Source organism: Rhineura floridana, chromosome 8 (genome assembly GCF_030035675.1).
Source record: "Rhineura floridana isolate rRhiFlo1 chromosome 8, rRhiFlo1.hap2, whole genome shotgun sequence".
Classification (NCBI taxonomy): domain Eukaryota; kingdom Metazoa; phylum Chordata; class Lepidosauria; order Squamata; family Rhineuridae; genus Rhineura; species Rhineura floridana.
The window spans coordinates 61,325,051-61,346,293 of record NC_084487.1 but is presented as its reverse complement, the minus strand read 5'-3'; the positions used below and the strand labels follow the sequence as shown (position 1 = coordinate 61,346,293).

Sequence of the window (21,243 nt, the reverse complement as noted above, 5' to 3'; positions counted from 1 at the left end):
GTGGTACAATTTAGAGGTTAAGCTATAGAGACTCCTTAGCACATTGTTATCTCCCTCCCATTCTGTCCCTGGCAACAAAGCTTTGGCAAACAGTGGTGACCATTGTAGCACAGCGTTTGGCCAAAGTTGATACTGGATACAGCAGGTTAATGGCCAGAAGCTACTAAGGGGGTTCCCTAAACTGGGTGCCATCCATTTTGAAAGCTCTTGATAACACTTGTGTCTCTCTCCCTTCCACAAAATACCTGGGCATGAAGCCTTACAAGTAGATTGAGCCAGTGGTGCTAGGCACTTGGGAAAGGTGGAAATGGGATTTGCACTGGGAAGGTTCAGTGCTCTGGCTGGCAGAGACTCCTAACTGGTTCCTGTCCCTTTAGATACCCCCCTCTTGTTTTTTTCCTTTTGAGGGTCAATCTGGCAGGAGAAGCTGGTGGCAACAGCTTTCCCCATGAGTGACTTGATCTGGGAATGTGGTATTTGAAGTTGGCTCATCCCTGAACTTGTTTCAGTATTAGGTGTGGCTGTTTGTGTGTGTACTGTTTTACTCTTTGCATTTGGCATTTGGTGTTAAAAACTTCTAAACATATGGCAAAAGCAGCAGCCATGGAGGGAATGAAACGCTTTATGCATCAGGATGTGATAGAGAGCCTATCTAAAATAGAGAAATGGTTGATTAAGAAAGGACGGTGTGTGTGGAGTGATCATTGTTTTAAAACAGATGACCCTATAAAAACAATGAATGAAGCCTATGAGGGATACTGTAAAGAGTACAAGCCCTCAGAATAAAAGAAAAGTACTGCAGCCTCTTGGGGACTTTATCAAACATGTTGGGATTTGTCAGACCTTTTAAAGGAGTCAAGGAGTAAGTTGGCACAGGCAAAGGAGGCATTTGAAAAGGAGTGTTTGGAGTTAAAAGGAAAAAAATGATTGTGAGGCTTTTGCAAGACAGCAAGACAGTTTGAGTGAGGCATTTGATCGGGAAAGAGAGGCTTTTGCAAGAGACCAAGCCAGTTTGAATGAGAAAATTGAAAGAGAGTGCATCAGTTTGACTGAAGCATTTAAAAAGGAACATGTGGATTTGAATGGTGGAGAAATTATTGTGATAATTTTGGCTGTGAACGAATGAATGTGGTAGCAGAAAAAATCAGGTGGGTTTCTTCTTTAAGACAAATGGGGAGGGAGCAAGATGAGGCATTGGCTCAGGCTGAGATGGCTCGTAAGGACTTGAAAAAGAAAGAGGAGGAATGTACCAGGGCAAAATTAACAGCTGAACACCTGGTAGTTAGAGCACGAGAACAACGGATGAATGTTAGCCATGGTGAGTGCAGAGCTCAAATTAAAGAACTGGAAAACAGTTGCAGGTCCAACAAGGGCTGGTGGCCACAGTCATGCATGTTTTGGATGATGGGGATGAAGAATGGGACTTTTTCCACTCTCTTCCCACTCTCCCAGAAGATGCTGTACCATCTGCTCCTTTAAATCCTGAGTGCAAGGAGTCACAAGTACTTGCACCCATTATAATGAAAAATGTGATGGAAACCACTGGGAATGGGCCAACTCATAATACAATTGTCCAAGAGATTGTGTGTTGGTCTCCTCCACAGGCAAAAGCAGTGGCAGATGGTTTAGGTTCTTTGAATAAGGACACAATTTTGACTTGGTTAACTAGAGCAGATTAAATGTACCCTACTGCTGATCCTCAAGATCGAATGCAGGTGGCAAGATATTGTGCCACTGAGCAAGATGCAGCTTCCATTGAGAATGGTGAATGCAGGGAATATGTATGATTGGATGAGAATGGTGATTAAGGCTCTTTTGCCTGGGATGAATGTGCAAAAGACTTGTGGCACCTTAAAGACAAAGTTAGTGAAGTTGCTATTGGCCCATCACAAAGTCATCTCTGGCTGCAATTCTAACCATTTCTACTCAGAAGTCAGTCCTATGCAGTGCAATGGGGATTACTCCTAGGTAAATTGGGATAGGATTGCAATCTATTTTGCTAGTTTACGCAAGTAGGATTGCAGCCTATCCCACTTATTTAGCCACATGAATGTCCTTTTTATTGCAACATTTTGTTTCATAAATGTGTATTATACAGAAAATGGGTGTGGATGTATGTCTGCTGAAACATAACGTTTGAGCTAATTTATGTTTTATATGTTTGTAGTAAACATAATTTTGTGTTTGACATTTTAAAATCCTTTTTTGTCCTCTGTTGGTTTTTAAATTAAATTGGGATTTAGCTGGTAGTAGGGCAAGGACACCTTTCATGTCTATTGCAAAGCAATTTGTGTATTTATTTATGTAAAATGTGTGTATGTTTAACAAAACCCTTCTATTGTAGAGATCTAAGTGGAAAAGCATTCACAGCAAGAGTCCAAGATGTGATAGAGCAGATAAAAGGAAATCTTCTCGATATTCCATTTTCAGCAGATTCCTCCAGCATTCCTAGATACAAGTGGTGTTCTTAAATACAATATAAATTTTAATCAACTGGGCTTGTAGGGCAGTTTACAGGAGAAGTAGATGAAAGGACTAGAATCAGAAGCAAGATGTAACTGCCTACGCGGTATTGATGCATAAAATGAATGAGACTCTCAGGAAATGTGAGCGCATACACATAATATATGGCATGCATTTCTCAAAAATACTCAGAAGCAGCAATTTGGAAAGGAACAGACTCTGCTTCTGAATATTGAAATGAACTGATGCTGTATACAAACACCTTCCTTCCATACTCGACCAAGGTATGTATGTACTGTACTTGGGTGGCCATTCCCAAGTACAATTGTAAAGCAAATATGAGGCCTTAGGTCAATGATGCAGTTGACAGACTTTTGGAGTTGAATATTTTCATATCGTCTCTTAACTATAAAGCTCATTGAATGGTTTCACAGATAAAGTTTCAAACCTAAACTATTTTGGGTTGAGCATCTGCTTTGCATGCAGAAGATCCCAGGTTCAATCTCTGGCACTTCCAGGTAGGGCTGGTTGAAACCTCCTGTCTCAAACTCTGTAGAGCCACTGCCAGTCAAGGTAGACAATACTGAACCAGAGGGATCATTATTATGACTCAGTATAAGGCAACTTCCTATGTATTTTATAGCAAAGCATTTTAAAGCGATTGTATGCAGAAAAGTTCTGTAGAAATGATTTAAGTTGAAATGCACAGATTTCACTAAGAACACACACACATACGATGGAGGGTTTTTCCAAGTACATACCATTAGTGTCAGCACTAATGTCAATTCTACCAGGAATTCTAGTTGATGTAATTTAGTGTTTTACTAGGGATCAACCTATTTCTAGTCTGTGTTCATTCACATGTGTTAATTCATAAATATTTTCCATCCTAGTTCTGCATTAACCTGTGTGATCTGCATGCAAATTCACATTTAAATACTTATTTTTGAACATATTTTGTTATAAAATATGCATTTCTTACCATATTTATATACATATTTTGGGGGAGCATCACATCATACACATCATTGCCACCCTGGGAGGAAGGGTGGGATATAAATTTAATACATACATACATACATTAAAAAATTAAGACAAGTGTGAAATCTGAAGCATAACTCCTTTCTGATCCACACATTAATCTGGAAGGTGCAGGTCAGATCAGTTCATATTGGAATTTGCAAAGAATGAATTTGTCAAGCAACCCTATGTATTACAGTCCTTTAAATATTGAATGAGAGAGGTTAATGTTCAGTGCAAATAGATATAATGGAAAATACTATTTAAATTGAGTTACACTTGTAGACTTTGGCAAAATTCCTAACTATTTCAATGGATAGAGATCCTGCCCTAACTATAAAAATTATTTCAATAACTTATGCCCCCAAGTGATTTAATAGCAACATTAAATGACAAGCAGCAGATGTATCTTGGTTTCATAATTCATTAAGCTAGAAATCTGGGCAATAGAAATATTTGTGTCCCAAAACTATCGTGCATTAAGCTGTTTCTTGTCTGATAATATGCTGCTATTTAGCATAACAACAGACCATACACTCAACAAACAGAATTATGAGGATGAACAGAGAAGCTTGCTACAGAAGGCAATTAATCCTAGGCAAAAAGATTTCTTTTGAAACCACATAATTATAGTGTCTCTGGAAGTATTTTTAATAAATTTGCTGTGTTCAGTTATGTTGAGCTGACTCCCACTCCACTGTTTTTTAGCTTATCAAAAAAAAGGTGTTTAGTACATTGTGATTAGGCAACTGGATGGAAAGTTGTCTTTCCTGCTATGTGAAAAGAATATCCTGCTGTTCTAGACAATCACCTTTATTGTATTTCCTGTAGATGCTAATAAGCATGAAGCAAGAGGAAACAAAAGCAACATGTTGATACACAAAAAAGGAGGCAAATGCATCCCTGATAGACCATATGGGGTAGCCAAGAGTAGAACTATACATGCTAATCACAACTAGAACATTATTAAATGGCTAGATGATTAACAAAAGCTTCAAGCTTTCTAGGCGCACAACGATTGTTATTATGCACTTTGTTTTAAAATGCTTTTAATGTTGTGGCCTGCCCTGGGACCTTTGGGTGAAGGGTGGGTTGTTTAATAATAATAATAATAATAATAATAATACTTTGTCTAAATAAATCTTGTCATTCTCTCATTTGTAACTTTGGGATATTTTCAGAGGACATTTTTCTCTATTCCTGTTTTCATTTACAATACACATTGTTCTACTAGTTCAGTGTTCTTCAATAGTTTGGGTCCCCAATTATTGTTGGACTCCAACTCCCAACATCCATCATTCACCATGCTGGCTGGGAATGATGGGAGTTGGAGTCCAACAACAGCTGGGGACTAAGTTTAAAGAACACTGCACTGGTAGGTTGGAACATGTTGCATTATGTACATTTACTTGTTTTGTCACTAAATGGGCAATTCTCAGATTATTAATATACACACACATCTGTATATCCTGCCAGTATTTTGCTGAACTGAATGATACCTGCACAACTCTGTGATGCAGACATCACCCTAGTGATAATTTCAGCTTTAAAAATGCAGAAGACCTTCCTTTGCAAGTTCAGGTAAAGGTACCACCACACTGAACAAGACTAATGTTTTGTTAAAACACTTGATAGCGATAAAAACAGAGCCAAGTGTCATGGAATGGGTAGAGGACCAAATAGATGTGGTTTCAAATCCTGATTTAGCCATGAAATTCACTAAGTATGGCTAGTGCAGTTGCTATCTCTTACCCTAACTTCCCAGATAAGGTTGATATGAGATGAAAATGCAATAAACCTTTGTGTGGCATCTTTAGATCCACAAAGGAAGAATGGGATGGAAATACAATAAATAAATAATCTTTTGAAACTTTAATAATTTTCTGCAACACTAACTCCAATTCACTTTTCAAAGCTGCACAAGTCCAGCTGGGGAATTCATGGTAAACACTATGAGCTACTTCTACTAATCTGTCATTTCAGCCTTTGTTGCTATTCAGTGATGAAAACTCCAATCAGTGGCAATTGAATACATTTTCATCCAATTATACTCCCCTAATGTTTAACATTACACATCCCTAGTGTTCTATGTAAAGTCTATCTCAAGCCCAATTTTAAAATGATGCCAGGCAGGCAAGAAAAGAAAACTACCCACACGAGATTCCACATGCCTGCATTCACATTAATACTTGGCTCTCAGCCGCTATACCAGTAGGGTGCCTGCCTGGACCACAGAGCCCTGGCATGCTAATCCTGCAAGTGCAGTTGAGACAAATCAGTTTAAATTAGTGCTTGCTGAAGAGTTCTCCTGCACTTCCCCCCCCAAAAAAAATTCTCCATCAATTAATGAGAAAATAAATTGCATTCAAAAATTATAAAAGGTGAGAGAAAATTTGCATGGGTGGATTAGAGGTTGTGTGCGTGCGTGCGTCTACTTACCTTACTTTTGAAGTGACCATGGAGAGCTTGGGAGTGTCCTTTCTTTCATTTTACAAATGTTTTCACCTGTGATCTGTATTCTGCAGCCTTCCTGGGTGTCTGAATGTCAATGAAAGTCCAGGAGAAGACATTGTGAGTTTACTCCTCTCATCATTCTTTTTCAGATCTGGAAGTGTGGGCAGCCAGGGATATTGTAGAGTGCTGGAGAAATGTCTACTGGAAAGGCACATATACCACCTTGGCCACCTCATACAATAAGGTAAGCTCAAAACCCAGACCCACCAAAATTCTCAAGAAATTCTTACACATGGCTTCTCAGCTGCAGATATTATGCTAAACATGGTGATGCAGGGTAGCAGGAGGAGGAGCAGGAGGCTGGGGCTAAACATACAGCCCCCTCCACATGTTTGTACTCAACACACAAGAAATGCATCAGTAGGGCTCCCTTTTTTGTATACAAAAATAGTACATTATGGCAGGGGTTCCCAAAGTGTCATCTGCAAACCACCAGTGGTCCACAAGCTTCATTCAGGTGGTCCATGACAAGTCTATGGATTTGTGGTTTAAGACAGGAGACACCACATCCATCATATTAAATATGCATATTGATTCTAATTGTATTTGTATGGCTTCTTTTATTTCTATGGAATTCAAGTTGTAATACAATAAAATACAATATATAAGAAATAAAAGGAGCAGTAAAATCCAATTAAAAATCATACAGCATATAGTACAGTGCATTACAATTATTGCAACAGGCAGAAAAATCATTAAGTGGTCCACCAAGACCCTCAGCAATTCCCAAGTGGTGCATGGGGGGAAAAGTTTGGGAACCATGGCATTATGGCCAAAGACATGTAACTAAACATACATTTACATGTTTATACATATAGCTAAACTACATGTGAAAATAAATGTAACTAAACACGTGATTGTATTGTGAAAATATTTTGGAAGCCATTTTGAGGGACCTTTGGGATATAAAGTGGGATATAAGTATTTTAATAAACAAATGTGTACACACCATTGTGGTGTAGTGGCTAGAATGTTGGACTAGCACCTGAAAATCCAGGAATCAAATCCCCATTCAGCCAGGAATCTTACTGGGTGACCTGGGGCCAGTCAGCAACTATCAGCCTAACTGCCTTCACAGGGTTGTTGTGAGGATTAAATGATGAGGGAGAGACACATGAATGCCACCTTGAGCTCTTGGAGTAAAGGTAAGACATAAATGTAATAAATAAATAAATGTAATAAAATAAAACAAAATAAAAGCAGGAAAAACAAGCCCTATCTGGGTGGTATTCTCTCCATAAAATCTTGAGTGGAGAGATTGAGGTGTGTAAGCTGCATCATTCCAGCACACCATGGGAGTTAATGGTGGCTGGACTCAGTTATCTGGTGCGGCTTATAGCATTGCTGCTACAAAGTAACTACCGGAAAGCAGAGGAAGGTGTCCATCAGAGCTCACTTTGCCCAAGACCCTTCAAACCTAAGGCCACCCTGGTGTGGATAAAGTCTTGCCAACAGGCAATGTAGAGCTAGTTTTAGCATGACCTCCAACTACAAAGAAATCAAACCTAAAAATAATTTCTGTTTTATTGTTTGACTCATGATTTATAGACTACCTATATGTTTTGCACAATATGAACACTGCCATCATATTTAGGACAGAGCATGATTTTATACTATGTGGTCAGGTTGATTGTTCAGCAGTCCATGAAAAGGTTTTCAGTTGTGATCCTTGCCATTCTCCTTTTAAATCAGTAGAGGAAGATTACCTAATGGTGCCTTGCTAGTGCTGAGTGGAAAGTTCACATGCACAAACTTTCAGCTGGAATTGAAGAGGGGAGGGCACAAACAGGCCCATTTTGGGGGGTCAGGGATTTTTTCATGCTTTGAAGAATTCATCAGGAAGCAGGTTTCCCATTAGTAGTGGGGAGTGGCTTTTTCCCGTTTTAAATTTTTAGTACTGTTGATGAAGGAACTCTCCTTGATAGCTGCCAACTGATTGCTGCCATTCTCTTGTACCCGCCCTCCTCAATTCCTTGTAACAATGATGCCAATTAAGAACAATTTCTACATCTTTGTTGGTGCCACCTAAGGTTCCTTTGAAGTTCTTGAGTTTTATGCAGTTTTAATTTTACACTTTTTTCAAATTTTTGCTGTGCTGTTTTATGCTATTTCATTTAATTTTGTTGCTGACCTCTGAAATGTTTTGACATGAAGAGTGGCATACAAATTAATAAAATAAAATATATTGACTACATGGTCCCTCTGCCTGACTTCCAAGTTTTCTTAATTTTCCACTGCCACCAATTCATCCTGAATTCATGCCCTCCTAAAGGAGGGCATTAGGTGTGAGGGCATTAGGTGTGAGATGAACATCAACACTAGAGACAGATTTAGCCTTAAACTAAAATTGTAGGTTTATTCAGTGCTTTTTTGTGTGAATCAGTACTCACCAGTATGGAGTACCAGCACCTCTTTTTTTTTTTGCTCATGGCAATTGTGTGCAGCACTCACAGCACTTTTATCAACATATCAGTACTGGCAGCTCATCTTCTATCAAAAAACCCTGGGTTTATTAAAGGGATACTATTTACGTAAGGGAATGCTGGTACTTTAACTGAGACTAAGGTGTTTGCTGACAGTTTCTGAACACTCAAAAGCCACTGTTGCTGACACCAGCCTTTAAGTGGTTTTTACCTCAGGCCAGTTTACCTTAACCTCCACTCCAGACAAATACTCCCACAACCCAGTCCAGCTACTGGGGCCAATATGCCTCTGCACACCTAAGCTCCTCTGGTTGCTGTTTTGACAGTTTAGCCAACCTACAAACCCAACTTGTGTCACTGGCCAATGGTAAGAATTTTACACATTACAGCTTCTCAGACCAATTCTCAGACTGGCTCCCTTACCGTGATCTTCCCAGACAAGTATTAGCAACATACTGGGTATTATACAGCCAGCATGAATTTTTTGCATTCCACCTTGTTAATTGAAAATACCCCCGTGTCATTCTGCTGCTTCCCATAAGCTTATTTCAAAATAAAATCTTACAAAACTTATAGTCCTGAACTCAGAAAAGCTTGCTTAACAAACCTCTAGGTTTTCATGGGGATACACAAAGCACTCATAGAGAATCAAGAGTTCAAAGTGTAAAACAAGAGAAAAAAATTCCAGACCCCTGTTGGACTTTTTTCTGTCAGTGGTCTCATAATTTGTCAAAATTAATTAAAAATCAGCCATGTTCACAGAGTACCTGTAATCTTATTACTGAACTTGTCCCATACTCTAACCTTAATCTTCTGCAGTTTAACAGTTTTAAAAATGCATAGCTGGTTTTTAATTAATTTAAGAAAATTAACATTGGAGTCTATGATAAGCACAGGCATGCTCAGTAAGAACCAACTGTCAGTGTTCTAAAAACTAGAGAAACAGATGTTTGGCTTGGCTAATCAGAGTTAGCTTTGATTTAAATTTGGGTGAGAGACTACAGGTGTCTGCTGTAGAATAAAAAGGTGGGGAAACCTCAAAAGATAATAATACTGTTAACAATGTTTGAAAGGCAAGGGGTCTCTGCCCAGTGCCCACCCACCCAATCTCCTCCCCTCCCTCCCCCTACTCCTCCCTCCCCCTACCCTTCCTTCCTTCCTCCTCCCTCTACTTCCCACACACCATATGCTCACCATACGCTCAGAGGCATGTTACTGTTAGGTAAAAATTTAAAAGGTGCATTTAACATTTTGGTTATACCTTCTGTCTTGCTTAAAGTGACACAAGCAATATTAGGAGTAGCACCAGAGTGGCTTCTAATTGACTTTCGATATAAGATGTCGGTATGTTTCCTGGTGACCTGACCCTTTCTCATTCCAGTGGCTCAAAGAATAAAAGCTGGTTTAAGCTGGAGATTTCCCTGCCCACTATTCCCTTTTACTCTTGTATCACACTGAAGTTGATTGCTTCGCTTATAGTTGCAAATCATAACATGTATAGAAATGTTAAAGCTCCCCAACTACCCCACAATCTTCTCATGAAAGTCTAGCAATATTAATCTGTCGTCACTTGAGGGGCGCCTGGTTGCAGCTAGGGGCTCTTGCTCAGTAACTCTTTTGTTCCCATAGTCGCAGAGCGCTTATCTCAAGGACATGTGAAATACGCAGACCCATAGTCTAAAAGATATTTTGATGTTTCTACTTATGTTCTTCCTCTGCACCCCTTCACCTCCTCTACATGTTTTTAGGGTATGGTGACAATGAAATGTTTCATTGTAGTTTATGACGCTGCTCCCCAATGTTGTAACTTTTCGGGGTAAAGGCTATATATTCTCTGACCTATCAATAAAACGGGTTCCCACGCTGACTTGCCTTTGGCTTGTAAGTATTGGGTTCCCCTTTCCAAAGGAATTGTGTTGCGCTTACTTGATCTCTGATAGTGGGTTAAAATTGCACTCATCTCCGCACCCCTCCCGGGTAAATGCGAGTTGAGGAGACAGAGATGGCTCGCATGTTAAGTTTGGACCTAACATTACCAAATTCTTCCAAGCTACATTGGAAGTGGATTGGACTGTGAAAGATCAACTCAAATTGTTTTTGCATTTTTACAAATTTGTAGGGCAGTACAATATTTCAGAGAGGAAGTCAGGTCTCCTGCTCCTCTGGTGCATTCACTGAAGCTGCCCCATCTCCTTGCTTTTTAATGTTTGATAGAAATATCTGCTAGTTAGACGTATGTGCTTAAACTTCCATATTAGTGAATTAATATACAGGTCTCAGTTCTTCTCTCAGCTACTTTTGGGTCTTATTCCTCTCAGTGCCCTCATGAACCAACTCTCTATCTCCTCAACTCCCACCTCTCCTACTGACTGACTACCTTAACTGAGATGATCTTATTTTGTTATACGTACATTGCTAAACACTTCCTGTGGCTATATGTGGATTGTTTTGTTTTTATTGTATGATGTATTTGTTTTTGTTTTTAACAATGTAGTAATTCATTTGGAGAACTTTGGGAACAAGTAACTAACAAAACTAATTAACAATAAAAACAATAATAAAAATAAACTGACCACTACCAAATGGCCCTCTCACTGACAGATAACTCCCAACTGTCTAGAACTCCAGCCAATCAGAGTCTGCTGTCACTCAGATCAATTAGAATGAATTTCTCTGATCCAGGCCTCATCTACTTTAAAGCTTAAAGTGATGGTGTCCCTCTCCTCTCATAACCTGTCACCAATCAACCACTGCTAACCAGGTTTGTAACAACGTAACAACACAAGGCTTCATGGCAGTCAGAGAAGTCACAGCATATCTCTTCTTCTTCTAAAACAAACATACATACAGCCTTTCTCCACAGACTTCATACCCACCTGTGACAACTTCATACGCATTTGAATATATACATCTCTCAATCAATCCTCAACCTCTTTAAGGTTTTACAGTGTTGAAAATGGCTTATAATATATAACTGTGAATTGTCTCTTGTAAATACCAGTGTTTACTCCTGGAAGACTGAAGTAACAAATACAGTGCCAAGAGCAATGCTTTCAAAGTGAAAAGATGAGAGGTTGAAGAAGAAAGTAAGTGTCAATAACAAACCAGACATAAATGAAATTGGACAGATAGAGCTAGTACGGATTGTAGTTTGTAAATTATTGAGTGAGACTGGGAGGTTAGTGGATAACAAGTGTTAGAAACAATTTAAATTAACTATTGTATTAAGATGTTGCTTTTCGTAACAGTTTCAAAAATCTGCTGGGTGCCTTGCCTCCACTTCCATTCAATTGGAGAGTTGCCACTAATTTTTTTCACATTATTCTCCTCACTTTTCAAGGTAAGTTTGCCCATTCCACTCTATTCCAGATTTCAGTCTTTTTATTTTTTGCATGTTCTAAATTAGATAAGCATTGCAAAGTAAACAAAAGCTTTTGCATCTTTACTGTAGAATTACCATTTTGGAGGATTACAGGTGTCTAGGTTGTTTTCTCCATGTATATAGTTAATGTTTAATGTCAGTACAGAAATTATAATTAAAAACAGAGTCACTATCAAAATTATTTTAAGTAATAGAATAATTACTTTTGGTAATAAAGCATGCTAAATATCTCACTATTAAAACTCCTCTCCATGGGGTGGGGGGAGTCATATGTGTTTACTATGTTGCTGTTGTGGGCTCCCTTTGGGAGGAGGGCAGGATATAGTAGTAGTAGTAGTAGTAGTAGTAGTAGTATGTGGGGCTGCCCTTGAGGTTGGCCCGGAAGCTGCAGCTTCGGCTGGTAAGACAGCTGCAGCTGTTTCTGGATCGGGATACCCTGACTACTGTTGTCCATGCACTGGTAATCTCCATGTTGGATTACTGTAATACATTCTATGTGGGACTACCATTGAGGTCGGTCCAAAAGCTGCACCTGGTGCAAAATGTGTCGGCAAGACTGCTCACTGGGGCAGGGTATCGCCAACATGTCACCCTGCTGCTGAAATAATTGCACTGGCTATCTATTAGCTACAGGGCTAAGTTCAAGGTTCTGGTTGTGGTGTACAAAGCCCTATACAGCTTGAGACCAGGATACCTGAAATATCATTTTGCCCTTTATATACCTAGTCAACCAATACGCACTGCAGGTGTGGGCCTCCTGCAGATACCATCTTATCAGAGGTCTGTTTCGCAAAGCATAGGAAGTGAACATTTAGTGTAATGGTACCTACCCTTTGGAATTCCCTCTCCTTAAATATTAGATAGGTGCCATCTCTGTTATCTTTTCGGTGCCTACTGAAGACCTTCCTCTTTCAACAAGCCTTTTAAGTAGAGACCTTACCCCAGTCTCTGTTGGAATTGCTTTTTATGACGTTTTTAAAGCATTTTTTAAAAATATGTTTCTTAAAAGATGTTTTGTTTTAATGTATTTTAAAGTTTGTTTTTATGATGTTTTAAAGTGTTTTTAGTGCTTTTGTTTGCCACCCTGGGCTCCTACTGGGAGGAAGGGCGGGGTATAAATCTAATAAACAAACAATAATAATACATCTGTTACATGCATAGCCCCCACATCAGTCTGACGGTTATTGTGCTTAAGCCAGGGGGCATGACCAGTATGTATATTGGCATCTAGGTGCTGCGTGCATTGGCATGTAAGAGGTGCCAAATGAAGAGACAAAAATATTTATTTTGCACCCTGAGCTATTGCTGACTCAATATCACCTTAAGTTAACCTAAAGCTACCAAAGTCAAGTTTATTTTGCTGATTTCATGCATATCATAAGAAGCTTTTTACAGTAATGTGAAATGCAGTTTGTCAACACATTTGAAATGTTTAAGCATTGCTGAAGGCACACATAGGAAGTTGAACAGCTGAAGGAAAGAGGCTGCTCATTGCATATGAATGATCCAATGTGACTGACAAATCCTCATATGTTATCAAATGACTGAAGAAGCAGCTTAGGATTTGCTAAGGGAAATAAAAACAAATAAATAGTTTATATTTGTTAGGAGCATGATAGTCTATGAATATGGGAGCACAGCTCCTTTAAAAATAATAATCTTGTTATATATGTTCAGAAATGCTCTGTGGAAATCAAGGATGACTCATAATCTATTATTTTAATGGATTAGCAAAAAGACAGTGAGTCATTTTCAATATTAGTCTTACTCAGAGTAGACCCATTGAAGCTAACAGGCATGATTAATTTAGGCTCATTAATTTCAGTGGGTCTACTCTAAGTAGGACTTAGTTGACTACAACCTTAGTCTTAGGACTTAGTTGACTGTAAGAGCACTCTCCCCTCCTGCAGTTTCCAGCAATTGGTATTCCTCCGACTATGGAGGTATAGTCATCATGGCTAGTAGCCACTGATAGCCTGATCCTCCATGAATTTGTCTAATCCTCTTTTAAAGCCATCCAAACGTCTGGCCATCACTCCTTCTTTGCATGCACATACTGTGAAGAGCAGGTTAATACACTTACCTAAATCTAACGCTCATGTTTCTTGGACAGTTCAAAAACTAAGGGTCACAGATTTTCATTTTTTAAAATACTGACAAAGGGCAAAATATAAATAGATATTCTGAACTATTCTTCATTCCAACCAGTGAGACTTCCTAAAACGCAAAATCCACAAGAGTAAGAATACTCTATGTGAAGCACCAAGTATCAAGTTTCATACCAACAGTCTTAATGGCCAAGCTTTAACTTCTCTCTCATAGCTAGGGTTGCCAGGTTCAGGGCCTGAGACTGATCCTGTATCTTTAGAAGAAGAGAAAGTCAGCCAAGTGCAGGTGTTCTTGCAATTCTCCCTCCCCCCTGCACAACTTTTAAAGATACAGAGGACCTCTTGGAGGCTGGGCCTGGCAACCAAGAGGTCTTCTGTATCTTTAAAAGTTGTGCAGGGAGAAGGGAGAATTCCACCTTGGGGTTTTTCCCATTACAGTGCTGCAAGAACACTTGCACTTGGCTGACTTTCTCTTCTCCTAAAGATACAGGATCAGTCTCAGGCCCTGAGCCTGGCAACCCTACTCATAGCAGTGACAGGCACATTGAAGAGCTCCCTGTCACACTTCTGGTCCCTCACCACCCACTTCTGTTTGCAGAGAGGGAGACACGGGTTTTTCTTTACTCTGCACACTAGTGTACAGCAATGCTATTCAGGGATTCCCTACTATATTCCCTTAGCGTTGTTGCTATATGGTTCAGATAAAAAGGCAAGCCTCTCGCTGTGACACTTTGTCACTTTAAAGCTTACAGCTATGGGTTTTGCCCAGGTAACTTGATACAAAACTCTCCTTCAAGGAATTTACTGCCACCACAAATACTAAGTATCTGACTCAACCTTTAGCATAGCCAATGAAGAGGTGCTTGTGTGAAAAAATAATATGTATTTTGTAACAATTACTTTAAACAGAAGCAAGTGCGCTTGTTCATAAGCCTGTGGTTCCATAAACTGTCTCAAGGTCCTGAATTTAAATTATTGTAATTTCTTTAAACAGTTTAAACTACCTGGCCTACCCCTCTAATATTCTTACACTAGCTCCACCCTCTCACCAGCTAATCCAAAAATAATAAACTCTCTAACACTAAACAGTCTCTCCAACTCTCCTAACAAACCTCACTGCCACCCAAAATTAAACACACTCAAATATAAATATTTAACTCTCAGTCACTCAGCCAATCACTATCTAGCACACTCTACTATTCTATTCACTCATTCCCCCTCCCAACACTCACCACTTATCTTAAATACTTTAATATAACCCACTTACCATAAACACACCCACAAAACATTTGCAGTGAAGCATGGAACATCACACTGCCTCCCAGGGTTGCCAGGTTCCAGGCATGAGACTAATCCTGTATCTTTAGGAGAAGAGAAAGTCAGCCAAGTGCAAGTGTTCTTGCAACACCAGAATGAGAAAAACCCCAAGGTGGAATTCTCCCTTCCCCCTGCACAACTTTTAAAGATACAGAAGACCTCTTGGAGGCCAGGCCTGGCAACCAAGAGGTCTTCTGTATCTTTAAAAGTTGTGCAGGGGGAAGGGAGAATTGCAAGAACACCTGTACTTGGCTGACTTTCTCTTCTTCTAAAGATACAGGATCAGTCTCAGGCCAGGAACCTGGCAACCCTACTGCCTCCCTTTTCCCCCCTAGTGTTATGCTCTACTTAATTTCAGCTTACAGCAGCAGTCACATGCTGGCTATTAGTTACTTGCTGGTCTGACAGAGCTCAAGTCACTGGAAAGGGAGGGGAGAGGGAGGTATGTGATTGAGTTGGAAAGGGCTGGAGAAAGAAATTACTTCATTTGAGCTATGGCTATGAGTCACTAGGATTTAACCTGGGGTGGGTTACCTCCGGCCTATGGGCCTAATTAGGCCTGCTAGTTCTCCCCATTTGGCCCACAAGGCCATTTCAGACAAGGCATCTCATTTGTCATACACCTGACATCATGCCATCAGGTGTGGGGCAGGTAAAAACCCTGCTCAACCGTAAGGGTTTGCAGGGACTACTGATCAGCAGTGCTTGCAAAGCCCCTTTCAAAGTGCTGCATAACATAATGCTTTAAAAAGGGCTTCTGAAGACCCTATGGAGGAAAAAAGCTCACCAGAAGTCATTGTGACATCAGGCGATTGAGAGGTGGGTGGCTCTGTGAAGGAAGGGGGAAGATAACAGTCTGGCCCATTGGGCTAAAAAATGTTTCCCTGCCCCTGTTTTAGCCCCAGGACTAGGGCTCTAAACTGAAATATGTGGCACAATAAATAATAATGGCCTTATGAACACGTTCAGACCACCTTTCATCACCACTGAGTAACTATAGCTATTCCCTATACCATATGGGATGAGGGATGACAGCTTGCAGACAATATGTCATTGCTTCCAGAGAGAGCTGAGCTTCAGTACCTCTCAGTTTTTGGAAATTAAGCACTGTTGGAATGCACATGTCTGTGTGCCTGCCGGTGTGTATATGTGGGTGCATAAGAAGCACCAGATAGAGGAGGAGCCAGGAAAAAGAGTGGAGGAAATGTGAAGTCAAGGAAGAAATGGGGAGCCAAGGACAGCATGAGTAGAAGAGACAATGCACGGATGAAAGAGAAGACTGTGGAAACCACATGCTGTAACGCTACAATTTCAATTTCAATTTATGCATACACTGTAGACAGAAAAAGCTGTATAGGATGCGATGGATTCAGATAGGCACAGAGAGATGCATTTCAAAGTACTTTTTGTTTCCTTGGGATTCGTGATGCCCGATGGGTAGTTTTTCGCCTTTTTCCTGCCACCACAACTCCCCAGCTGTAAGCCACAGGTCATCCACCACAGAGGACAAAAGATATTTTCATGCATATAGACAGGGATGTTTGATGCCCATTGGAGCAGGGAGGGCAGAATGCAGGAAGCCCAACAGTAAGTGGAGTCAGAGCCAAACAGCCAATGACAGACCGAGCCAGCTAATTCTAGTTTTATCCCCATCCTCTTCACTGCTGAGTTCTACAAGGGCAAAACTAAGAGGAGGAAGCTGCCAGGCACTGCCACCCCCTCGACTGGTTGTAAGTATGAAGGCAGACAGGTGAGGGCTACTATCTGCCCAAATGGACCAGCCTCCAAAGCATATAGATTCACCATTGCCTTGGGTCACCATTGTGTGGTTTGTTTCCAGGGTGCTGACAAAATAGTCCTTACTTGCAGAGAAAACAAACAACATGGTTGGGCAAACAACAGATCCCTGCATGGAGCAGCCATAAATGGAGACAGTACTACAAGGAACTTGGCATTTCTCTATTTAAGTCAGAATGTGCATGTAGCAAAAGCCAAACTGCAGGCAAAAATGTAAGAGAGTTCTGGACAAATGGTAAAGAGAGTTTAGAACAATTTAAAAATTACGAAAACTCTATCCATCCATCTATTAAGTTTACATTTAATAATACAAATGATAATCCATACATCCCTTTTCTTGATGTTCTTCTCACTATTGAAGACAACAAAATAGCTACTGATCTCTACAGCAAACCCACTGATGCCCACACCTATTTAAACTGGAAATCCCGCCATCCAAAGCATATAAAGAAAAACATTGTGTATAGCTTAGCTCTGAGAATCAAACTAATTTGCAACAATGAGGATAAATACCAGAGAAGGATCAGTGAACTTAAACAACACCTTCTTCTGAGAGGATATCCTGCACATATTATTGATTGCAACATCCACTGAGTGGCCATTCTGTCCGAGAAAACCTCCTCCATCATAATGAGGTGTCAAAGAACAAAGAACAACAGATTCCATTTGTGGTAGATTTCCATCCAGCATCTCCTAACTATCACAGAGCAATCAGGGAGAGCTACCCATTGCTACCAAACTCTGAACATCTTGCTAGAGGCATCAACAAGTTTCCTGTTGTAGCATTTCACCAGCCTCCTAATTTACACAGACTGTTAGTGAGAGCTGTACTGAAGCCACCTATCAGTAATCCTGGGTCTCATCCTTGTCACGCCGCATGCTGTATCACCTGTGTGTACCTCAGGGAGACAGCTACTTTCAAAAGCACTAGGACAAGCAGAACATATTACATCAAACAGAACATCACCTGCAGGTCCTGCAGTATATAATTTATGTCATTGAATGCAAAATACCAGGATCTCATATTCAGTATGTAGGAACTACAACTGACCTATGCACACGCTTCAGAAACCGCAGATCAGCAATCTTGACAAAAAAAGTGGAGCAACCAGTTGCAAAACATTTCAACACTGAGGGCCACAGTCTGTTGGACTTTTCTATAACACCTATGGAGATGCCAACAGATCCAGCAGCACTGACTGACAGGGAGAATTTTTGGATATATTCTCTGGACACATTGGCACCACGTGGCCTTAACCTGAAGGACAGTACCAGCATTACTTAGCTTGTGCAAAGGAAGCCCCTCTGAGCATTCCATCCTCAAAGCTCTATAACTGCCACCTCGGTAACAGCATTTGTATGTTAGCTGCTGATGAAGGCGGAAGCCGAAATGTTTTGGTAGAACAATAATTTTGTTAATTACAGTTACATGTGTGTATGTGTGTGTACACACACACACACATGTGTGTATATATATATATATATATATATAAAACAAAATCTCAGTTAACAGTTAGTATCCTGTGTTTGCCTCAGTGGGAAAGAAAGGCATCTCTTGAATGCAAATAAAAAGCTATACATAGTCAAGTATTCAGGAGGTAGAAAATATACTATAGAGTCTAGCAGGATTTAGTCATCTCGAGAGTAAAAAAAGTATCTCTGGGAACTGTGAAATAGACCATTACATACCTCATGTACAATTAAAGTTGGTAATGTACTTAAGCATTTATGTTCATTTGTTTCAAAGACTTAGGCATACTGTAGATTTCTATTTAACTAGATATATGGCTGCATTTCTCCATGGCATCCAGGCATGGGAAGGAGGGTGTCGCAACAAGAAAGCACATATGATGTGGATTGAAATAATTTCACAGAATAATGATGTGAAGTGATTGCAGATTCCAGCCATTTGGGGGAATTAATTTATGCTGCTCACCCAAGCACAAAGAGAGCCTTCTGGGGAAAGAAAAACAGAAGTTAAAATGGGATGTGTTGTGATGTCTTGGTGTCAGAGGACAAAATAAATGGTTAGCCAATGTGTTTAAAATGCTCTTAGAAGGGAATATATTACCACCCCATGGCCCAGCATCATAAAAGTCAAGCATATGAGAATTCTTGCAATAAATAAAGGTACCAGTACTTCTTTTTGTAGACCTCAATCATATTGCAAACATATTTGACCCAAGAGTAATGCAGAAACTTTATCAATGCCTATATAGGAAATTGCTAATGAACTGAAAATACTGGGAAAACAGTATTTATATCTGCGTTAGGGGTGTGCACCAGTCACAAGAGTCAACTTCTATTTTTGGGCTGATCCACACGGGGATTTCTGTGTGTTTGCAGCTCCTACTGTTCACTTTTAATTTGCATCGTTTACATGACGTTACCACAAACAGACGCTAACACGCTGTTTTTCCACTGTAAATTCAGTGAAACCCAAACCGTCAATAATACAAAACATTTAGAACACTGTGGCTCCACTCTGCTCTACATATCTTTGCAGAAGGTTTGCTTCAATGCTTTTTGGTGAGCAGGTGAATCATCACTTTCTGCTACTTCCCTTTCTACGCCCACTATTTCGCCAGTGAATTTCATTTTGTTTCTGGTGGTTTATCCAGTAGCTTCTGACTCCTCTGTCCCCCCCCCTTCACAGTTTGCTGCAGCCCTCCCTTTCTTCCTCCCTTCCTCCCCAAGTAAATAGCTACCAGGCAGACTAAGCAGTGACATTTCTCAGTGGAGGAAAGTTGCCTTTGTTTCCCTCCATAAGATTTGTGCAAAAGTGGAAGGCTGATCTAACAGAGCACTACACTCATGGAAAAACTGGGAGAAGCTCTTGCAAGAGCTTTTGCTCACTTCAGAATGGCTAGCCAGAGGTGCAAAACCTTTTATCAGCTGTGGAAGCATCATTCCTTTTTGGATTTTTTATTTTTATTTTGAGGAGAGGGGAGCTTTAGAGAGAGCCAAAACCAAAGCAGGTGGGGCCAGAGCTGGCCATGAGTGGAGCGCACACACACATACAACGGCTATGAATCTCTTTAGTGCTTTCTCAAACAATGCAGAGAACATGCTGCTGCCATGCTCCCACCAGACAGGCAGTGGCAAGGGAGAAGAACTTCATTCACTCCTTGTAACAGACCAGGAAGAAGAGGTGGGAGGCGGTGACCCCACTTCTCATCAACTGCCAAAATACATCCTGTCCTCTTAACAGGCCAGTGTAAAGGTGAGGGAGGGCTGCTTATGCAACTCAAAGAATTGTGGTGGCGAGCCAGGACAAGGAAGAAGCAGAGGGGGCAGATGACCCCACTTCTTTTCAACTGCCAAACTTCAGGAAGTGGTGGGGGTAGGAGGGAGTAGAAATACTATGCAGGCCAAAAATATTTGCACATGCCCAGTAACTGAGCAACTGGAGGGAGTACAAATGTAAAATCAGATGGTGGTACCACAAGGAAACAATGGGACTAATCCTTCCAAGAGGAATGCCTACTTGTGTGAATGGAAAAAATGGATTTGCAGCTACCGTTGAGTATGAACTGCGGATGGTACAAACCAATACCGAAGGTAAAAGCAGTTGCTCTGAATAAATGCTCCCACGTAGATAAGCCCTTTATCTGTAGCTTTGGGAAGCACCCTGATCTGTTTGGGAGCCACTCAGTGTCTTTCCAATTCAATTCATTATTTGTGGCTGAATTAGGGCTGTTAAAAGCTAAACTCTCTTTTCCCCAATTCACTATAATGGGGACTCTAAAAATGGCTTTTTTCCTTTTCACAGGAATGAAATTTGCAGGCATATATGGTCATCCAGAGTGGATTAAGCCTGCCAAATTGTAGACAGATGTATTCAGGACTTTTCATGCAGGAACACCTTTCAATTTGATTTAAAAAAAAATAAAATGGAAAAAGTCTTTTATTTTCTGCAAGAATTGAATTCAGTTTGCAGGCATGACCACCCCTTTTGAGGGGATGAAGCCCGCCACATTTCAAGATGATACCTGCAGTGATTGTCCCTCAAGGACAGACTTTACAGCTTTGGGGTGGGTACAATCGAAATCATAGGAACAGAGTGCTAGTGGATAAAAGAGCATAGATCCCCTGGAAAGATTGGGGGGGGGAATGTCACCCCCCAGCAAGGAGCTTGTTACTCCAAGGATCATTGGTGGGGGTGGGCTTCTGCTCCCTAGCAGGGATTTTTTGGGGGGAAGACACCCTTTTGTCCTAG

At 40.4% G+C, this 21,243-nt stretch overlaps 1 long non-coding RNA gene across 1 annotated transcript; it reads left to right on the top strand.

The window, feature by feature from the left end:
* The first annotated feature begins 1,219 nt into the window (after positions 1-1,219).
* On the top strand, positions 1,220-20,947 carry LOC133389957 (uncharacterized). Its single transcript, XR_009764236.1, has 5 exons — positions 1,220-1,318; positions 6,087-6,181; positions 11,422-11,506; positions 11,669-11,760; positions 20,797-20,947. It is a non-coding gene; the product is annotated as an uncharacterized LOC133389957 (long non-coding RNA).
* The last annotated feature ends 296 nt before the right edge of the window (positions 20,948-21,243 follow it).